Source organism: Peromyscus leucopus, chromosome 14 (genome assembly GCF_004664715.2).
Source record: "Peromyscus leucopus breed LL Stock chromosome 14, UCI_PerLeu_2.1, whole genome shotgun sequence".
NCBI classification, from domain to species: Eukaryota; Metazoa; Chordata; class Mammalia; order Rodentia; family Cricetidae; genus Peromyscus; species Peromyscus leucopus.
Window position 1 is genome coordinate 15713719 of NC_051075.1, and position 20507 is coordinate 15734225.

General features: G+C 36.1%; 1 protein-coding gene across 8 annotated transcripts in view; it reads right to left on the reverse strand.

Annotated features, from left to right (window-relative positions):
• Nucleotides 1-20507, reverse strand: part of Nova1 (NOVA alternative splicing regulator 1) — a 123032-nt gene that overhangs the window by 47205 nt on the left and 55320 nt on the right. For 3 of the 8 annotated variants that reach the window (XM_028882710.1, XM_028882708.1, XM_028882709.2), the window contains exon 3: nucleotides 19163-19263. The exons of the other annotated variants lie outside the window; for them this stretch is intronic. The gene's annotated coding sequence lies outside the window, so the exon portion shown is untranslated. The remainder of the gene's footprint in view (nucleotides 1-19162; nucleotides 19264-20507) is intronic. 8 annotated transcript variants of the gene reach the window in all.

A 20507-nucleotide genomic window follows, 5' to 3' on the forward strand; every position in this document is an offset into this window, starting at 1 on the left:
TGAGAACTAAACTGTGGTTCTTAAGGCGATTGAGAGATATCTGATCAACAGGAGATACATATCCACAGCAAGTGAGATGTCCACCGAAGATGCTAGGAGTCGGAAAAGATGGCATTAAAGAGTAACAGCACACACCCAGAGTGAGTGGAGAGAAGGCACAAGGAGTCAGGACTTGACGTCATAGGTGAGTGATGTGGCATGAGGCTGGCTGAAAAAAGTCAGACGGTTAATATCTATTCTAAAGTATCAGGTACAATAACTGAACCCCAAATGAAGGGCCATTACAGACTGAACACTGACAACCGCAGGCTATGTAGAACACACTTCAACTGTACAACAGGGCTTTGAAAAGCGAAAATCTCTTAAAAGTTGACTGAGGGCTGAGACATTCTGCTCAATCTGTGCCTCAGACTGCAAAGGGGGCCGGTTGCGCCACTCAGAAGGGGTACCAAGTTCAAACCCGTACAGCACTGGGAATATGTATTTCTGACTCAAAGCTTTAGTGGTTGAAATGACTTTTCTCAAGTTTTAGTGGTCTGAGTTAAATGCTATTTTGTCTGGTTATCTGGAATAGAAGTCACTGTATCAGCTCTGGAGAAAAATGTATGTGCCTAGACATTTAGCATGAGCCACATTGCTGAGTCACCCTCACTACTCAAGTTTGGAATAATTTCCATCTTTATTAGAGGCAAACAACAACCACCAATAAAGAAAACAATCAAGACTAAGTTGTTGACATGTTGTATGGTACAGAAAATCATCCTGATCATTTTTTTCTGCAAAACTCTGTATGGTCAAGTTTATTAAAGGCAATGACATTTCCTATTAATGTCATTTGTTTGTGACTATGATGAACTGGGATGTATACAAAGTACCTGATGATTAGTATTACAATAAATAATCACCGATTTTAAATATTTAAATCTTAACAAGCTTTGTAAATTTCATCACTAACATTACAAATTAGTTTGCTCCAAACTGTATGTATGTGTGTGTGCCTGTGTGTGTGTCTTCTATATAGTGTGTGAGGTTACCCATGAATCCACATGCAGAGACCACAGCAAAAAGTTCAGCATCTTCTCTGTCCCTCTTTTCTGTATTCCTTGGAAGACATGTTAACTGAACCAGAAGGTCCCCCAGTTCCCCAGGCTGGTTAGACACAGATCTCTCAGAATCTGCCTGTCTCCATCACAAAATTCTGGGGTATACACATGCAGCCATGTTTGCCTTTTTAAATGGGAGCTCAGGACTTGAACTCAGGACCTCATGTTCATAAACCATACAGTAACTCAAGAGAATATACATTTAGTAGTTTGAGATTCATATTTTTCAAAATTTTCTTCAGAGTTTTCAAAGTTTTTTTTTTTTTTAATTTTCTCACCCGTAGTTTTCCATGAAGATCATTCATAGGTGATTTAATTTGTCTGTCACATTAATTCTTTGACTAAACAACTTGACATTACTACCTTGAGCATACTATTTTCTCTGTACAGGTTTAATTTACTTGCTTTAAGGGCCAGGTTTCCTTGTTGAGTAACTCTTCAGATCATGACGCAAGGCAGTCCACCCACATCTTTCTGACCATTATTTTCTTATTTATTTGGGGCACTACACATGTATCTAATCTGATGATGCTGACGCTTTTTGTGAAGCCAACCTGCCACCATAGAGTGAGACAATACTGTGTCACTGTCCTCGAAGAAAATCATCTGTACTTCATGCCACCTTAGAATCAACCAAAAGGGTGCTCATTCACATTTCTGGTCCTTTCTTGTTTTGATGGGATTCATATGTACTGGTGATACCAAACGAGGGAAATGCCATGGTACAGTGAACACTGCCAGATTATTACAGTGTTGCTGAGACTCGCAGTGGGTCAGGAGGTGACATGTAGTAATGACCACACCATAGACAATTTCTGCTGCCAGGGCTCCGCTACCATCCTGGAGTAGCATCAGTCAGAAGTGCAGCATGTGCGCCTTCTAGCACCTCTCATTTCTTGGTGTTGAAACTGAATTTCAAGCCAATCCTCACATTTCTTGCGGTATATTCTTATTTATGTGCCACATATAGGTAGATTTTTAAATTAAATTTATTTATTTGTGTGTGTGTTTGAGTGTGTGTGTGTGTGTGTGTGCGCGCGCGCGCGCGCGCGCGTGCGCATACGTGTGCGCGTGCCTGCGTGCCACAATGCATGTGGGGGTTGGAGGATGACTTGTGGGAGTTGGTTCTCTCCTTTTACTTTATGGGTTCCAGAGATCAAATTCTGGTTGTTAGGCTTGGCAGTAAGTTCTTCTACCCACTGAGAAATCTTACTGCCTCATTCCCCATCCTCCCTCCCCAACACACACACACACACACACACACACACACACACACACACACACACACTTCTTGCCAAGACAGCTTAACTTGTATGCTGGACAAATGACAGGAGGTGAGCTCTAGTTCACAGTTAAAAACAAGAGTCTTCAAAAAATTACCAAAGAAACAGCCAGGCATTACCAGCCTTTAATCACAGCACTTGGGAGGATTTCCATGAGTCTGAGGCCAGCCTGCTCTAGACAACTAATTCCAGGAGAGGCAAGGCTACACAAAGAAACTAAGTCTCAAACACAAACAAACAAACAAAAAACAACCAAATAAACAAACCCCAAACCAAAGAGTTATCAAAGAAACACTCTGTTAGGCTATCATATTTTAATTAGCTAGAGCATGAAAGAGGCAAATCTATTTATGGATCTGGTACCTACTGGATCAAATGTTTTTGGACAATCTGACTCATGACTCATGAATGGCCTATTAGCCATATCTTTATAAGTATTGGTTAGTAGGGGGTCACAAGAGTTTTCTTATGAACCCATGTGGTCCCATAAAAAATCAATCAGAGAAAGAATTTAAATGGCTTGCATTTCAAATGCTCGAAAGGTGACATTTATAAATAACAGGAATGATGGCTACTTAATTTGACTCAATCATAAAGTCATATCAAATATTTTATCTATAAAATCACAAAAAATGCAGAAAATGTTCAATCAACTTAAAAACACAGCCACAAGTACATAGTAGCCTACAGGCCAACATTAGGACCAGAACTAGGAATGTCACAGAATGTACAGTAAGTTTTTCAAAGTATTTAGACACTTTATTTTCCCTCCATGGGTAAAAAAGTGTGTGACACTGTAAATAAGCAATGCATTAAAGGTAAAGGCCTGGATTTAGAGGCCTTACTTTAAAAACATGAAATAAGGAAATGTATCAATAATTACAGTGCAGAAGGAATACATGTGTCCTATATTATATATGTATACATGACTTTGCTATCAGAAACATTACCACTGAAAGTGCAATTGACTATAAGACTAATGTATGTTAAATTTATAGTGCAATGGTTATTTTAAAAATCTTTTCTCATAAACATTTTGAAAAATATTTTACATAGGATAATATAAGCAATATTTACAAGCAACACTCAAACTTTTAGAACAAAGATCAGTTTAATTCTGTTGAAAAACTTTAACTCTTGCTCAAGTACATTTCTGATGCTATGTAATAATAAAAACATCTGTCTGTTCTACACAAAGTTACTATACTTTTATTTCCAGCCGACTTGTTTTATGTTGAAAGCCTTGGCTGGAAACAGTGAACCAGACACAGGTAGCTCCTGTGAAGGTACATTTACACAGTCAACAAGTTTCTTAACGTTTCTATATTTCCTATATAGATTTTAAGATTTTTTATGTCATTTACTACCTTTTAAGACTCAAAAGCTCTGTGACATTTGACATTTACAATGAAGAAAAAAATATTATTAAGAAACTGACAGTCTGATAAAGTTTTTTCTTATAAAACAAATATAACACAATTCTTACAAGAGTTACCTGTCAAATATGTTGTTCTAGAGAACATATGAGAGAGAGATAGTCATATTCTTCCATCAAAGCACATTCCCATTTGTGAGTGCTCTTCTTTCCACAAGTGGTTTCTCTTCTCTCCAGAATTCAGTGTTATGAGTTCCTAATGCATGTGTGTATGCATGTGAGGGTATATATGTGCATGTGAGTGTGTGTATGTTTATGTGTGTGTGTGTGTGTGTGTGTGTGTGTGTGTGTGTGTGTGAATGTGTGTGTGTATGTGTGAATGTGTGTGTATTCACTGGGCAATCTCTAATATTCACCTAGTCTAAAGCCCTTCTTAGAGAAGTCACTGCATTTTTTTTAGCAGACTTTTGACCTTTTGTTCTCAAATGCCTCTATCATTGATTCTCTAATATTTTTCTTCTCTACTGCTTAACCCAGGAAAAAAATTTAATGTATTTACAAAATTCTTACTCTAGTTGTCTTGAGGGGCCCCAGGGTTCTCTTTTCAATGCATTATACAATGGATGATAGTACAAACCACTCTACTTGAGATTCCAAAGTTAAAATACTAAGAGCTTTCAATTTTAAGATGAAATTCCTTCCATTTGATAGTTTTCATTTACAGCACAATATATATTTGAACTACTTTATAATTAAATCTTTGGTTTTAGAGCAAAAACCCAGTTTAAAAAAACTGCTTTATGTTGGTATAGTGGTACAGTGGTATAGGCCTGGGATCCCAGTTATACAAGAGGCCAAGGCAACAGGGTCAGAAATTGAAAACTGGTCTCAGCAACTGAGAAAGACTATCTCAAGTTAAAACACAGCATGCTGGGATGCAGCTCAGTGGCAGTGAATTTACCTAGCATGTACCTGGCCCTGGATTTCATCAGTAGCACCTTCCCACCCCTATTTACTTAGCTTTCTAAATCGCTAAGTTAATACTCAAAATGCTAATGAAAGTGCCATAAAATGTCTGGCAATTTTAACTGAGTAGATAGCAACAAATATGTTAAGTAAGCACACTCATACTTGACACAAGTTCAATATGAAATACATTATTTTAGCTCTGCAAATTGGGTGGAGTTTGGGGATGACTAACAGATTTCTGTTTTTCATCATTTGTGAAATTCCAAAAGGATAAGAAATTTGGATCAGTTGCTTTCCTGAGCGTTAAGTCTCTCCTATAGTACCAAAGTTAGTGTTGCTTAGTAACCAGCATTAACACTTCATGTTTTTTAAAAAAGTTAAAAAAAAGCAACAATAACAACAACAACAACAACAAAAAAAAAACCATCTCATTGGCCTATTTTTTTTTCAAATAAGGGAATTATACAATTAGACCAATATGTCTTTACCTATGTAAAACCATCATCACTGTTTAGTCTTATTTCTCTCTGTTATTGAGATAATTCAAGCATAAGCATACCCTTGACGTTTTGCAGTTCAACGAGATTTACAGTACACACAATGATGAGATCTATCCAAGTATATCCACTCTTTCATAGTCTCACCATGACCCTTCTCAGTCAATCACCACGCAGAGATGAGGCTCAGATTTTCCACTCCATTTCCACAGGTCAGATTACTTTTGCTCATCCTCTGCCTCTCCTACCAGATGTAAATTAGATGACTTGCCACAACTCACAATACTTTAATGAATGATCTGGCTCCATTATGATTAAGTTTTAGTAACTCAGCTTATTAATGTCTAATTGGTTACTTATTAAGGATATATTAGAAGGTTTATATTACACTGGTTTTGATTTCAAATATCCACATTTATTCATTTCCATAGTTTTGCATTTTTTGGTTAAAATCTCCCATATTTCACATATTACATTTGCTAAATTTTTTTAATCAATTTGTATTGTCTTTGGAGTCACTATGTACTTATTCTGGCCTGTATACCATAACTGAGTTTTACTTCCTTTACTTGTAATATGCCATATTTTATGTCATTCTTTGCATACCTAGTACATTTTGCTGAATTTTGTATACTGAAGACACAATGTTGTATACTGAACATACCATGTTATATATCATATACTTGTATATTAAAGATACCATGTTGCTTTAAGACTGAATTATGATACCTATAAAACACACAGGGACTTGTTTTCCCAGACAATTTATTTCTGAGGAGTCTGACTGACTTAGTGAAGACTTAATTTTAGACTTTGTTAAGATTGTTTTTGGAATAACTCTTACTTTAGATTTAGGTGATTTGTCTTACAAAGTTCTCAATAGAAAAAATAATGTTATTAAAGTAGCACTACATCCTAATATTAGAACAAACATGCATCCATTTACTCATGTACAACAACAACTCCTACATTTTTCTGAGATACCTACTTATATGTCTACCAGCATTCCCATTGATGAAGTACATTCACACCACATTTTCCAAGGACTCTCAGACACTCTGTCATATACGTAGATTCTCCAATATATCCTATCAGATAATGACCCAAAGGTGCCAAACATTGAAGGCATTAACTGGACAGTTCATGTCCCCCAAGATTCTCAGACAAGAAGTGCTAATACGCTCTGGGACAGACTCAACACATGAAAACAGGAAAGCTGACTGCGGCTCTGCATCTCCTGGAACACACTCAAAAAAGCAGTGTGGGTTTCCAATGTGCCAGGTCTTCAAATGGGCACCCCCTGCTTAAACAGATACTTAGTTAGGAAGTCTGAGAAAAAAGGGAAGGAAGACTTGCTTTAAAAGATCCCAAGCAGGGGCTGGAGAGATGGCTCAGCAGTTGAGAGCACTGACTGCTCTTCCAGAGGGCCAAGGTTAAATTCCCAGCATCCACATGTCAGCTTACAATGAACCTGTCTGTAACTCCAGTTTCAGGGGATGCAACACTCACACACAGACTTTCATGCAAGCAAAATACCAATACACATAAAAAATAAAAATAAATAAATTGAAAAGAAATTTTTATTTAAAAAAAGCAAGGGCCAGTGTGTTGGTGCATGTCTTTAATTCTAGCACTCAGGAGGCAGAAGCAGGTGGATCTCTGTGAGTTTGAGGCTGCCCTGGTCTACAGAGCAAGTTCTAGAACAGCCAGGGCTACATAAGGAAACCTTGTCTTGAAAAACCAAAACCAAAAAGAAAAACCCAAAGCACATAATTTTTTCCCTCAAACTATCTCCTCAAATATGTAGCCCTAGAATACCAGGTTTGAGAATATCCCACGTACAGGAAAGTCCAGGGACTGTGGTTAGGGAACTCCACCCGGATTCTTTCACCACCTGCTAACTTGAAGAATAATTAAGTACACATAAAAAAGAACCTTCTGGTCACTGACTGGAAGAGTCCTTATACCAGTCAGTTTGGTGATTTGTTGTTCTCTGATTATTCAAATTTTCCAGCTCAAATGGTAAAAACTGGCTCTGCATTCCCTATTGACAGGCTGAAGTCTCCTGCTGGGCTGGGACTAGTGATGAATTCACTTTGCTCCGACTTAGGAGTTTGAGACTCATCTTCCACATGCACTTGGTCTGCTACTAGGAAACATATTTGTCCCCAGACATTTAAGTAGAGCATCTTATGTAGTTATATGCTCTTAAGAATTGCCTCATAGCACCAAACATAGTTGTGTATACCTGTAATCTTACTATTCGGGAAGCTGATGCAGGAGGATTATAAATTCAGGGCTAATCTGTGGAGCAGCAGGAGATGTAGTTTCAAAACACACACACCACCACACATACACAACTCATATGCACATACACACACAAGCCTGCAGATGGACATCAGTACACACTAGTTAGACATTTGAAAGGGCAAGGAATGGGGGATCTTTTGAACCAGTATATAGTTGTGAACCAACACCATATACTATGAATTTACATGTACATACAACATGGGCGGTGTCTATCATAAGTGCAGTTAGTTTGCATCATGGCTAAATGCTTCATGGTCCTCCTAGAACATGACAGAATAGAAGACATTCATGAAACAGTGTCTTGTGGTGTTTTGGTTCTAAAGAGGTAAGAAGCTTCCTGTTCCATGTTGCCTAAATTCCACACCTTCCCATGATCAAGCAGTAGAGTATAAGACATTTTTCTGTGGTCTAGACTGACTCCTCAGTCTGCGGTAGCATGTAAACCACAATGTTGTCTTCTGCTTTCCTTGTTTCCATGTTGTACTTTTCATGTACCAGACACCTTTAGCTCTGTTGCTGTTTAGACAGACAACAAACTACCTGAATCTAAACACAAAGGAGTAAAAACAAAGGAAGCATGCATTAACTTGGAAGTATTTATCAACTATTGTTATGATATAAGCAACATATGCCAAATTATTCAACCCTTACAAATGGATAAGTATGTGTGAGTGTACTGTGAGTAGACATTAGCTAATCACACAAAAACTACCTGAAGGCAAGTATAAATGGTGATCTCTGGGGGAAAGACTGAAGCAAGGTTTACGGTAGTTCCAATGTTTATTCTGTGGTGATTGTTAAAATTTTAAAAGATACTCACAAGTTGTCCATACGACTAAACAAGTATGTAAAATTCTTTAAAAATACTTTGATAGAACCATTAATAATTATAATTTAGTTGCCTATGTAAGAGTGTGTCAAGGGAGGGTAAGAGTTAGAAAAAGCAACATCTATTTCATGTATTATCTATTTTTCTAGGCTTCATCAAAGAAAACAGAAATAAACTATCATTGAAGCTAAACCAACATCAACTGTCATTATTTTGTATGTGGCAAGTACTGTGATGGGAGTTGATATGCAGGGATTGACCGTGGATTGTATATGTAACACACACATGAATGTGCTGCTGCTAATGGGAAGTCTGTTATTTTACAAAGGAAAATTTCATCTGCTCTATGTACCTCAAACAGCCAAAACCAAACATAAAACCATCAGTCTCCTTTCTTCTCTATATTAGAAATGTTTCAAATGCATCAAAGAAAGAAACCAAAAAAAAAAAAAAAAAACCAAACACCTCTTAATTAAACAGATGTATTGACAAAATTTGTTTTCCTATAATGAATGGCCAACAATTAACTTAATTACAGATCTGACCATAAAGAGTAAGCAGTAAAACATCTATGAGAAAAACTCTCATTTGTAAAGGTATCTTAAGACATGAAAAGGAAAAAAGACAAAACAGTGTAGGCTGGACTTCACAAACATAACTAAAGCATTCTGCTTGTAGAAAAGCAAGGGAATATATCCACAACACATATACCTAGAAAACAATGTCGATGTGGGCAAACAATTCTAACAGCTCAGACACAGGGAAACGAACCATGGAGTAAATGTGTTCAAGATTTGAAGAAACAGTTGATGAAAGTAAACATGGCATAATCAGCAAACACACAAAAAACTATTAAGAAAAATGAAAATTCAAACCTCAACATCAGATACCAATAAGGACTACAGTTTTTAAGAGGCTGATATCAATAAGGCCTAGAGGGGATGTGGACCCATTAAAATACTCATGAATTGACAGTAGGAAGGTAAAATTTGCCAACTGTTATGGAAAAAACTGATTGACTTTTATAAAAGTGGGGTACTTCATGTGGCCCACATATTATAAATAAGAGCCTAACTTTGCAGCAATACCCAAGTTTTAGCAGAGATTTTAATGATAATAATCAAATAACTAGGAACACATTGTTAGTACAATTGCACAAACAAACTATAAAACTACGTGATGCCTATTACCAATAATAAAAAGGAATAAATTACATTTGCAAAATTAGGACTAACTCTCAATAACATGTGGACCAGAACAAATCAGAAGAAAAGGCTACATAAAACATGATTGCATTCAAACAAGACTACAGAAAGCCCCATTGGGTCCGCAGTGGCAGCAAATCAGGGATCTCCTGCGGCGAGAGTTAGCAAAGGAGCGATGAAGAAAACTGAGAGGAATTAAAAAATGGTTTATATTTACTTAAAAACACGATATATACATGTGCATACATATACAAATAATGTCAACTAAATTCTGATACTTTGAATCATAATGATCCCTAAAGAAACATAGATTATCTAGCAAAAACCCACGTGCCAGGCATGGGAAACCTTTTCAGTTGTTTGTCAAGGAAGTTGAAGAGACTTCCCAAAATAATAAAGGCTATTGCATTGTCCTCGGTTCCCTCCCAGAAACTGACCTCCGAGGTTACCTCCCAGGTTACCTTCTAGGTAAGACCCTGTTATTAAAGCTACCAGAAACTTTGGATATATACATGTACATGTGCACAGACACACACACACAGACACACAGAGACAAATACACACACACACACACACACACACACACACACACACACACACACAAACACACACACACGGGCGTTCACACAGACATAAGCATAAACCTAAAAAAAAGGGGGGTAGCAGGGGTGTAGGCAAGCAAGAAGTGATAAATCTCTAGAAGCTAGGGAAAGGGGGCAGGGGCAGAATTTAAGCAATCCCAAAGAGCAGCAGGCCTAGATGATACCAAAGTAAAACTGATTTTGAGCTTCTGGCCACGCAAAATGTTAAGAGAATGAATCTGTGTTGTTTAAAAAATCACATTGATAATGCTACAGTGAGCACACTATAGTAAGAGAAATTAGGAGTATAATAAACTGCTAAACATGTAAATTTAAAAATGGTTTAAAAGAGCAAGTATGAATAATACTACATAATAAAGTAATTTCCATCATTGGAAAGGTTGTGTCCTGTACAAAAGATAGATTTACAGAGAGACAGAGAGGCAAATTCAGTTCTTGTCTCAGATCCAAGGTATGATAAGGGTACCTTGACAGACAAATTAAGTTCAATAAGTAAGATTTTCACTATAATCCTACCAGGAATGGCTTATTTAGGAAGACTAGAGAAGAATTGTGGTTTTTAGAAACATAATAATGCAACAGAATAGATTTAAAATAATGATAAAATGGGGACTATTAGCTGGAAAACACCTTACAATAAAGACTATGAAACAATAGCAAATAAAGTAAAAACTATAACAATAGGCCCAAATAGAAATCCTGTAACCGAAAGAGTCTGGCCAACATAAATTCTGATATGACTGTGGTAGAGGGGACGACTTGAAAATGGTTAGGCTGGTACAAATGGACTACACTTGGAAAATTGTAGCATAAGAATCTTTAGCCCTACATATTTTAAGATACAAGTAATATTAAAACTTGCATCATAGTATATAATGTTATTTCAAGCACAGAGGTAAAAGGGGAATGATTTGATGACATAAAGTTTTAAACTATGTATCACTTTTCCATTAAAACATGGGAGAAGGGAGCTGAATGCTTGTGTGGCAGATAACATTAGAAATTATAATACTGATGAGAAATTCCTATACTGCTCAGAATGAGGTTGATTTAAAATTACATTTCTATGACCACGTAAACTTACTCTTAAGAATTTATTATAATGGAATTATCATAATAAACACAAATAATTAAATGACATGATGCCCCATGTTACTCTGATTAACACTGTAATACGTAGGGGATTGATAAATGTATTGTAAAAATGCCTAATATGAAATATTTTGCATAAATTTAAATATACAGCTACATACTTACATGGTAAATGCAGTATTAAGTAGAAAGCTGACTACAGGCTATATACAGTACAGCTTTCATTTTCTTCAAATAATCCAATCTTTTTTCATTGTAAATTTATTAATTTCACAGATGGACATGCATTTTGATCAAATCCACACCCAATTCCCTCCCCTCTGACTCCTCAGTATCCCTCCTAACACTTTTCCTCTCAACATTGTGTATTCGTTTTAAAAACCCTCTAAGTCCAAGTCAGAGCTGGGGGCAGTGCTCGTGTTGAGCACAAAATGCACCACGGTGCGGGAGTAACTGACACCAGGGAGATAAATGAAGGGAGGAGAATCACTGTCCTCATCTGGCTGCAGACAACCTACATGAGCCATCACCGGCAGAGTACTGAGCAACAGTGAGAAACCTGGGATTAAAGCTTAAGAGAGTATCTCTAAAGAAAGATATCAAGTGTCAATTCCCTACGTGATATGAGTAAGGGATTTTGGATATGAAGTATCTAGGACTGACAAAAAAGGAAGAACTGGATATTTGGTATTATTTATAATTATTTTAATATTTTATTCAACCTATTAAAATGAAATCCTGTAAAACACACACAATTGAGAACAAGTCATTTATAAAGAATAAAATCCCAATGCTTGAAATTGAAGTGCACACAATGTGCTACACCTTGCAAAATTTTTGTATTTGATAATTTAGTGGGTACATATGACATGCACACCCCTAAATTTTCTTATTTCTGGCTTCTTCAATATACTAAGAAAAAAAAAAACATGAAAAAATGGACCCCTTTCTTCCTAACAGAATTTGCATGCAAAGTGAAAAAGCTATAATTCATTTTGCTAGTGCAAAATAAATAGAATGCTTGAATTATTTCAACTTTGAGGAGGGGAACACAGAAATAAAGTGTTTCTTAAAAACTGAGAATCACATTGCTATATTTTATAGTTTGTTTGATCTTGTTGGGGGGGGGGAGACTACAAAGGTTCCCAAGCATAAGAAGAGTGATGATAGGGAAGTACTCCGAGAGAGGTCATCATCTCCAGGTGAGATGTAGCTGGGCCTCGGATCTACAGTTTGCTATCCATTCCCCAAGGCCCTAACCAGCAAATGCATATGGAGAAGACAATGCAACTTGACAGTATCAGTGGTGATGGGGGTGTAAGTGAGTGAAAATAATCTAAAAATACACTTCCAACAAAATGGAAAGAAGACACCAGCACACCTCATTGAATATTGATTTATATTCTTTTAAACTTTAAAAGTACAATAAAAACATTTCCCTGCTTATTGTATTTTTTGTACTCATTTGAAACTTTCAAACAGAGAGCTTAAAGCACATGGAGAATTTTATCAATGATCTCTACTACCATGCTGGCTTCATTTTTTGATTATCTAATTTTTATGTATTTGAAAATCCATCCTAAATAACACACCTATTGATGTTCAACTGGGGATGGTGGAAGGTTAGAGGTTCATTACAAACTGAGACAATTTATTTTAGCAACTACTCAAAATAGTAAGAAAAATGAAGCCTGATTAAAGTAGCAGTCTGTTCTCAAAGACTCTAACTCTAGTTAATTCCTATTATGATTATTATCTCATAAATAGCCCTCTAGTTGACCAGTAGCCTACTAAACATAAGTCACTTTTGATCATATCTAGTGATAAAATCTGAGGCCATCAAGGATTTGAAACTGAAGGAAACATCAATTAACAGAAAAAGAACAATGATGTCTATGTGATAATTTACTTTTACTTATAACTAAAGTTATTTGGAACACTTTGAAAATCCACTCACTGCTAATGCCATCGTTAAACCCATGAGCTAGGATATTTTTAAATAATGTAAACATAGAGGGAAAAACACAACAACACGAACATGAACTAAAAGCTAAAATAAATTTGCCAAAAGTGATGATGAACAATCCCCAGGGTTAAAAAACCAGGAGGCAGAAAGCTAGTTCTTGCCCCTCATTTTTTAAAGGAAGAAAAGAAGTAAGATCTGATTTACTAATTATGTAAAAAATACCTATCAGCCTTAGCTTTTTAATAGTCAATTAGTATTTCAGCAAATAGTACACCAAACCAATAAAAGTCCCAAGCAGTGAGAGATTCACTAAAAAGCGATTTAGTGGCTGTCTCAAAAATATAATTTAGCCATGAGGGGGGGGGAACTGCTGATTATATAATAATGTGGCTCTAAGCAGAGAGAAACATTTCAGTCACTAAAACCAAGTGAAGACTACCGACCCATTTAGGGATAAAGGGTTAAGGGCATTCCGGTGACACACGGGCATATGGAAAGGCATGGAATGACAGAAAAGAAAGGACATCCAGGGAATACAGAGCTGCCTATTACGGCTTCAGTCTGGGGACTTGGCTGTAACTGGACACTCTGTGTTCTACTCAGTAGGAGTTTTCAGTTCCAGCTATGGCTCAAAGATGAGAATACTACATTCTAATGGCTAGAAGAGGGGTGGCAGGGCATCCATATGGTAACTGTCCAGGTAGTCTTTAGTCCATATTCACAAGTGTAAGCACATAGTCTGAGACATGAGCTTATACACTGAGAAACAGAAAGGAAACTCTGTTTTACATCCTAAAGGACAGTGGAGGGGGTGATAATTCATTAGGAGTAGGGAAAAGAGAGAGAAAAAGACAGGGTTGGGGAGAGCAAAGAGAAGAAGAGGAAAAGAGAGAGAGAAAGGGAGAGGAAGGAAGGAAGGAAGGAAGGGGATAGTAAATAAAGAAGATATAAAAGCATGAGGGTGGGATACTGCCTTAAAAATGAACAGACTTCCTAAAATTAGGTGGTGCAAAGAAATGTGTACAAGCTATGTTACAAGCCTCCAGCAGCAGAATGGGATGTCTTGAACCCAAGAGTTTGAAACTGGCCTGAGCAGCATAAGAACACACCTAAACCTCATCATAAGACAATAAATTTTATTCTGATCAAGCTCAGTAAGCCCCAAAGAACACAAAGACATGGGTGTAGGAGGAAGGAGGGACAGGAGTAGGAGGAAGATCAGTGAGCCAGGCGGCGACAATCACACCACATTACACACACTTATGAAACTGTAAAAGAACGATTTAACAACAGTTGTCAGAAACTTGGTACTGGCTTTTTTCCCTTGAAAACTTACTTACACAGAGGGTTGCCAATGAAAGATGGCAATTTCAGAATAAAAGTCAGAGGACAACAAAGACCAAGAAGCCCAGCAATGAAGGGAAAGAGGTGACCAAATCAAAGTGGCGAAGCTGAAGACACAGGAGCAGGACTTAGGTAGATTTCCAGCCGACCTATACCACACGTAAGTTCGTTCTTCCTTCCAATAGAGAATGCCAGCAGCATCAGCAAGTAAACAAGAAAAAAGGAAATGAGATAAAAGTCCCGAACAGTCTATTATCAAGACAGAAAAAAATTAATCATCAGAATGGAACTGCAGGTACAACGACAGGAAAGAATAAGGCCACTGTGGTTACAAACCCTTGGGTAGTCCATTTCTTTAACTGAGTCATTATGGTGCAAAATGATAAGCAAAGTGAACTGACATAATAGACAACCAGAACCTTGATGTGGTTATATGGAGCTGGGAATCCACTTTACAAACACAGAAACATCAAAGTTGCTTTATAATAAATGTACACTAATCATATAAGGATGATTTATTACATGTGATAATAATAATCTAGGAATAACCACAGGCTCATGTAGATGGGGGTCACCTATACAAACAGAGATGGGAGGTAGAAGAGCTAGGAGACTTCTTACTGCAGAAAAACCCACAATGATGATGGAGGTGTTAGCTGGCTGCAGGACAGAGGACAGGGGCCCAGTGGTTCAGAAGATCACAGATGGACAATGGTCTAAAACAACACACACACACACACACACACACACACACACACACACACACACACACACAGTTTTTTGTGTTTTTCAAAGCACTACTAAGACTTCAACATCAATCACACACAGTCTGGAAGCAGGGACGCAGGGGCGGAAGACCTAAGGAGGCTCAGCTCATGCACTGTGACAGGCATTTGGATTTCATCTCACATACTGGTGTGGGGAGACTACAGGTTTTAGCAGCACACACTTTTCAGACAGCACATGTAGCAGATGCTAAGCACTCTTTCAAGTATGTTTATTATTTTCCCCACAACAACCCTGTGAGGTAGGTGTAATGATACTCAATTAACAGTCAAAACAAAACAAAACAAAAACCTTAAACTTGTTAAGCAATTTACACTTGATTAAGTCGCTACATATGACAGTTGGGATTCCAGATTGCACTACAAAAATACATTAGAAAGCTGATACACACACACAAATACATACATCTACACACAATTATCAACAAGACACATGGTGATTTTTATCCTTAAATTAACAAAGCAATAAATGTTTGCCAATTTAGTATTATAATCAGGTTTGTGGCACCAGTGACTTTTTATGAAAACACATCAAAAATTTTAAATTAATGATATGTACACTGAAAATAATGCTACATTCACAAAAATAAGCAGAAATTAGTTGGTACATAAAATAAGAATTTCAAAGACTGGGATAGTCAAGTATAATTTTATCTCCTTTGATTCACTTAAAACTATCTGGAATCAGTCAATTAACAACAAAAGCCCTTAACATTTATTTCTAAGATATCTAAATTACAATTGCATATATTATTCTCTTGAAAATAAATTATCTTTTAGATGACAAAAATTGGATATAACATGCAAAAGTTTCCCCAAGTGAAGTAATTAAACTATAAAAATAACAGTCTACACAGTAATACAGAGCAAAGTCATATCTCTGTGACTCTGTAAATAAAACACCCGAAAGGCTTCACCTCCTGATTAAATACAATAATTTGTTTTTTAAAAATATCTGGTTTTTGCCGGTTGGCGCACGCTTTAATCCACACACAGAGCAGAGATCTCTGTGATTCGAGCAGCTGGCTACAATGAGTTCAGGAGAGCAAAAGTACACAGAGAAATTCTCGAAAAACCAAAAAAAAAAAAAATATCTGGTTTTAAAACATATCATATATATATTTTACACCTGTTTGGGACAAATGTAAAATATATTCCTAACTCAAAAGATGGAAATGGTGTATAACATTTAAAAATTCAAAAAAATATGAGTTGTATTATTTAAAACATACATTGTTTTAAAAATAATTTAATGTACATAAAATCTACCTCTCAAAGTTTCCTACTTTGGGCCTTCTATTTTCTCAGCAGTGTCACTGTGGTCCTAATATTACTTAATATTACTTTTTCAAGTTTTCCATGATAGCAAGATGTTTCCAGAACATTATTGACAGGTGAATAAGTACCTATCATTTAAGCAGTTAACATTTTTTATTATTTAGGCATCTGCTTCATTTTTTTCTTATTACAAATAGAAAATTACAAGCAGAGTATAAATCTGCATATTCATTAAGGTTTAGTTATTCTTATCCTAATATTTATTTCTGTCTCAAACGATGAAGTGCATGTTAATTTAATAATAATCCCAACTGCAATTCTAGCCATTCAGAGTCAATTAGAGGAGTTCATTTTCCTGTAGAACAATCACATAGAGACAGTTGTCATTTATTCTATGTTATGACAATAATGTCTAGATAACTAGACAAATGCTCCAAACTCATCTGAAAAACACAGTTTGCTGTGATTTCAAAAGCAGGGCATCTCCATTAAGTTCAAGAAATACAGGCATGAACTCAATGCATTTCCACCTAAACCCCCCATTGAAATTGCACAAATTAGAGCTACATTTTAATATCTGATTCACATAGTCAAAAACTGAATATAGTAAGTTGTCAAGCTTACACTACCACATACTAAGTATAAAACTTCGGTATCCTGTATAATTTGGAACACACTCAGTCAGTGACAAGTATGGATGATGACCTTTAAAAAACAAAACAAATCTAAATAATATATGAAACATTGCTATTCCTTCTAGTGCTAATAAAAAGAAATATTGAGCAACAGTTATGATTTATGTGTTTTTAGAACACGCAGGAGTGAAAGCAATTTTAATATTTCATAAACTGATACTGCCTTCTTGCTAGAGAGACAAACTGTAATATATCTACAGTATACTTTAAAATATTAAGATTACTTAGCCCTTTATTAAGTCTTAAGTCTATACAAATAATGAGCTAAAAATTAAAATGTATTTTGGTAATATTTAAATAAAATTTCACTCTGAATATAAAGTATTTTTTCTAATTCATTTGATTAAACAAGTTATTGAAAGTTGTATTAAGCATACTTAAAAAAAAAAAATCCTGCATTTCCAAACACAGTTTTTCTACTACAAAGTCAGAAACAGTATAAAGTCTCTTGAAGAAAAACTGCTACACCCACAGCACTTAGTTGTTAACTATCACAAATATTCTAACTAGAAGAAATTCGCACCCAAACATAATATAAATCACCAACTTGAATACATGGAATTTTACCTATGTTCAACAAAAAGATTCAAGGAGTCTCTAGAAATATCTCTTCTATCTACTTCATTATACAAGTAAATAATGAAGCTGTTTTGAAATTAGTCTTAATCATGTGTAAGGGAGACTCTATAGATACAGATGTGTGAGAAATGTCTTCAATTTACAGTTCAGAATGGATACTTATTTAAATCAAGTGACAATATGTGATTTGTGATTAAGACTCTAGAAAGATAAAGGGGCCCTGATTTCTTTTTACATAGAAATGTGGAAAGGCTCTTCAAAAATAAATAAATGAAAATAAACAAACAGTAAATCACATCATTGAATTAAAAAACAAAATAACAAACCAACAAAAAATACTAAAATACTAAAATGAAAATGCCCATACAGATAGTATAACAATACAATTTTTTTTTTTGACAGAGTTTCACTATTATAGCTACAGCTGTCCTGGAACTCACTACGTAGAGCAGGTTGGCCTCGAAGTTACAGAGATCCACCTGCTTCTGCCTCTGGGTTCTGGAATTAAAGGCATACTCGACCACCACTAGGCTAAGTCTTTCTGGTCATTTTTTTGAAGACTCTTCTCAAATAAAACTTTTTAATGATTTTTTTTATAAAATAAAATGAATAAATTTCCCAAACTACAAATACTAAAGAAAGTACTATTTTAAAATTGGTTATATAAACAAAATTATTAAATAAATGGGAGACAGAGACCAAATACATTGTTTAAATATTTAACTGCTTCCTTTCTCCCATGCCTAGGTTCAAAATATTTTTGTTTTTTAAGTTCAAACTTGGTCTTTCTAAATTAAAGACCCCAACTAAGCCCCTCACATACTGGTGTCGTTTCAAAACTCTCATCAGGCATCATCAGCACCAACAGGCAGGCCTCCCCTAGCATGGCTGAGGAAGAAGCTTCTGTGGTAATGCTGAGGGCCAACCTTAACAACATGGCTCCATTGCCACATGAATGCTCTGGACACTTAAAAACTTGAACACAACTTGATTCCTTTAGACTTTGGCCTGTGAAGAATTTACCCCAAGATATTTTAGTTTCTCTTGGTTTTCATGATTTAATTCCCAAAGAGTGGTACATCCATCTATGTGGTATTCAACTTGGTACGGGTCAAAAAACACATTTAGAGCCAGGGAGAGAAGCAGTAAGTTTACCTGACCTCCACAGATTTGTCAAGGATGCTTCCCAGCTATCTGTTACTCTCTCTGACTGAGTTTTCCAGTCTACGGTGGGTACACAAGAAACTTACAGTCTATGTGGTACTCCTAGTCAGTGTCACTCTGCAGATGGCACAGTGGAGAAAGACCTTCTGTACAGGCCCATGTACAAGATCCTCTGCGCTGCCGGCACCTAGGGGAAAGCGCGCTGTTAAACAGGTGCTGCGTTCCACCTCAGCAGTGGCTGCAATTCGGTGGTGGGTGAAGTGATTCCTGTACATACATACAGGGGTGGAAAGTACTATAGAGAATGAACATATTTAAGAACAAAAGCGACTGTGTGGGAACTGCCACAGCAAAACAGAATACATCACTCAGTCACAAGAGACCTACACAGAGGACTGCCACTCATTTGAAGGCTGGATGTTGAGAATGACTGCAAGGAACGGAATACAGCTGTTCAATTCACAACACAGTTATAGACCAAATAGAAAACATGCTGAAAAATAAACCGAAGCATATATTCATTTATGACATTATTTCAACAGAAATCCATCTAAAATAAGTAAATATACACAGTACCATCCTTCACCGTTCAGCTAGTTAACTGGTTTTTGTTGTTTTAAGATAACAAATCAAGGGGGGCAGGGGATCCAAAACAGGCTGAGTTACCAAACTTGAAGCCATGCCACAAAATATATCAAAAGAGAAATACAAAAAAAGTAACTCCAAAATTCTAGATTATTTTATATTTTAATTTTTAATGAAATGACTAGTTATCAACACCTAGTGACCAATTATATTTCAAATTATGAAATTTTAAAATGATCTCATACAGAGGATAACTGTCCTCCTCCAAAGTTGAGCCAGGTTACAATCTAGAAATAGTCATTATCCTTGGACCACGTAAACACTTGAGTTAAGAGTAAGACAACTTTGCTTCCTTAATATTGAAATGTATTACCACATTTTGACCTTACTACAATAATACTCTTCCATACAATTCACCTTTGACTGAATCTGAGAGAAAAGAAAACCAGTCTCTCCAAAATGCCACTTCTCCTTCAGGCTGACGGGGCACCCTCATTTCCCATCTCTACTATAGCTCCTAGGTTTATACTTTTCTCTATAGGTCAGATTTTTTTTAATTATTTTTGTTTAATATTTAAAAATAGTTATTTGGGATCATGTTATCAATGATAATATTTATTTCAAAAATAAGACTAAAAGTGGCAGCTAGTAGTAATTAATAGCAGGCACAAATAAATATGAAGAGGGAAATTGAAATAATATTTTATACTTGTAATAATATTTTATATTTCTTTCTCTTCTCTGATAGAACTACTGGCTTAAATGTCTTATTGCACATAGCAGTTATGTGTGCGTGCCTCAGGCCATGTTAATGTGTATTCTTAAGATATGTAGAACAAGAGGAAC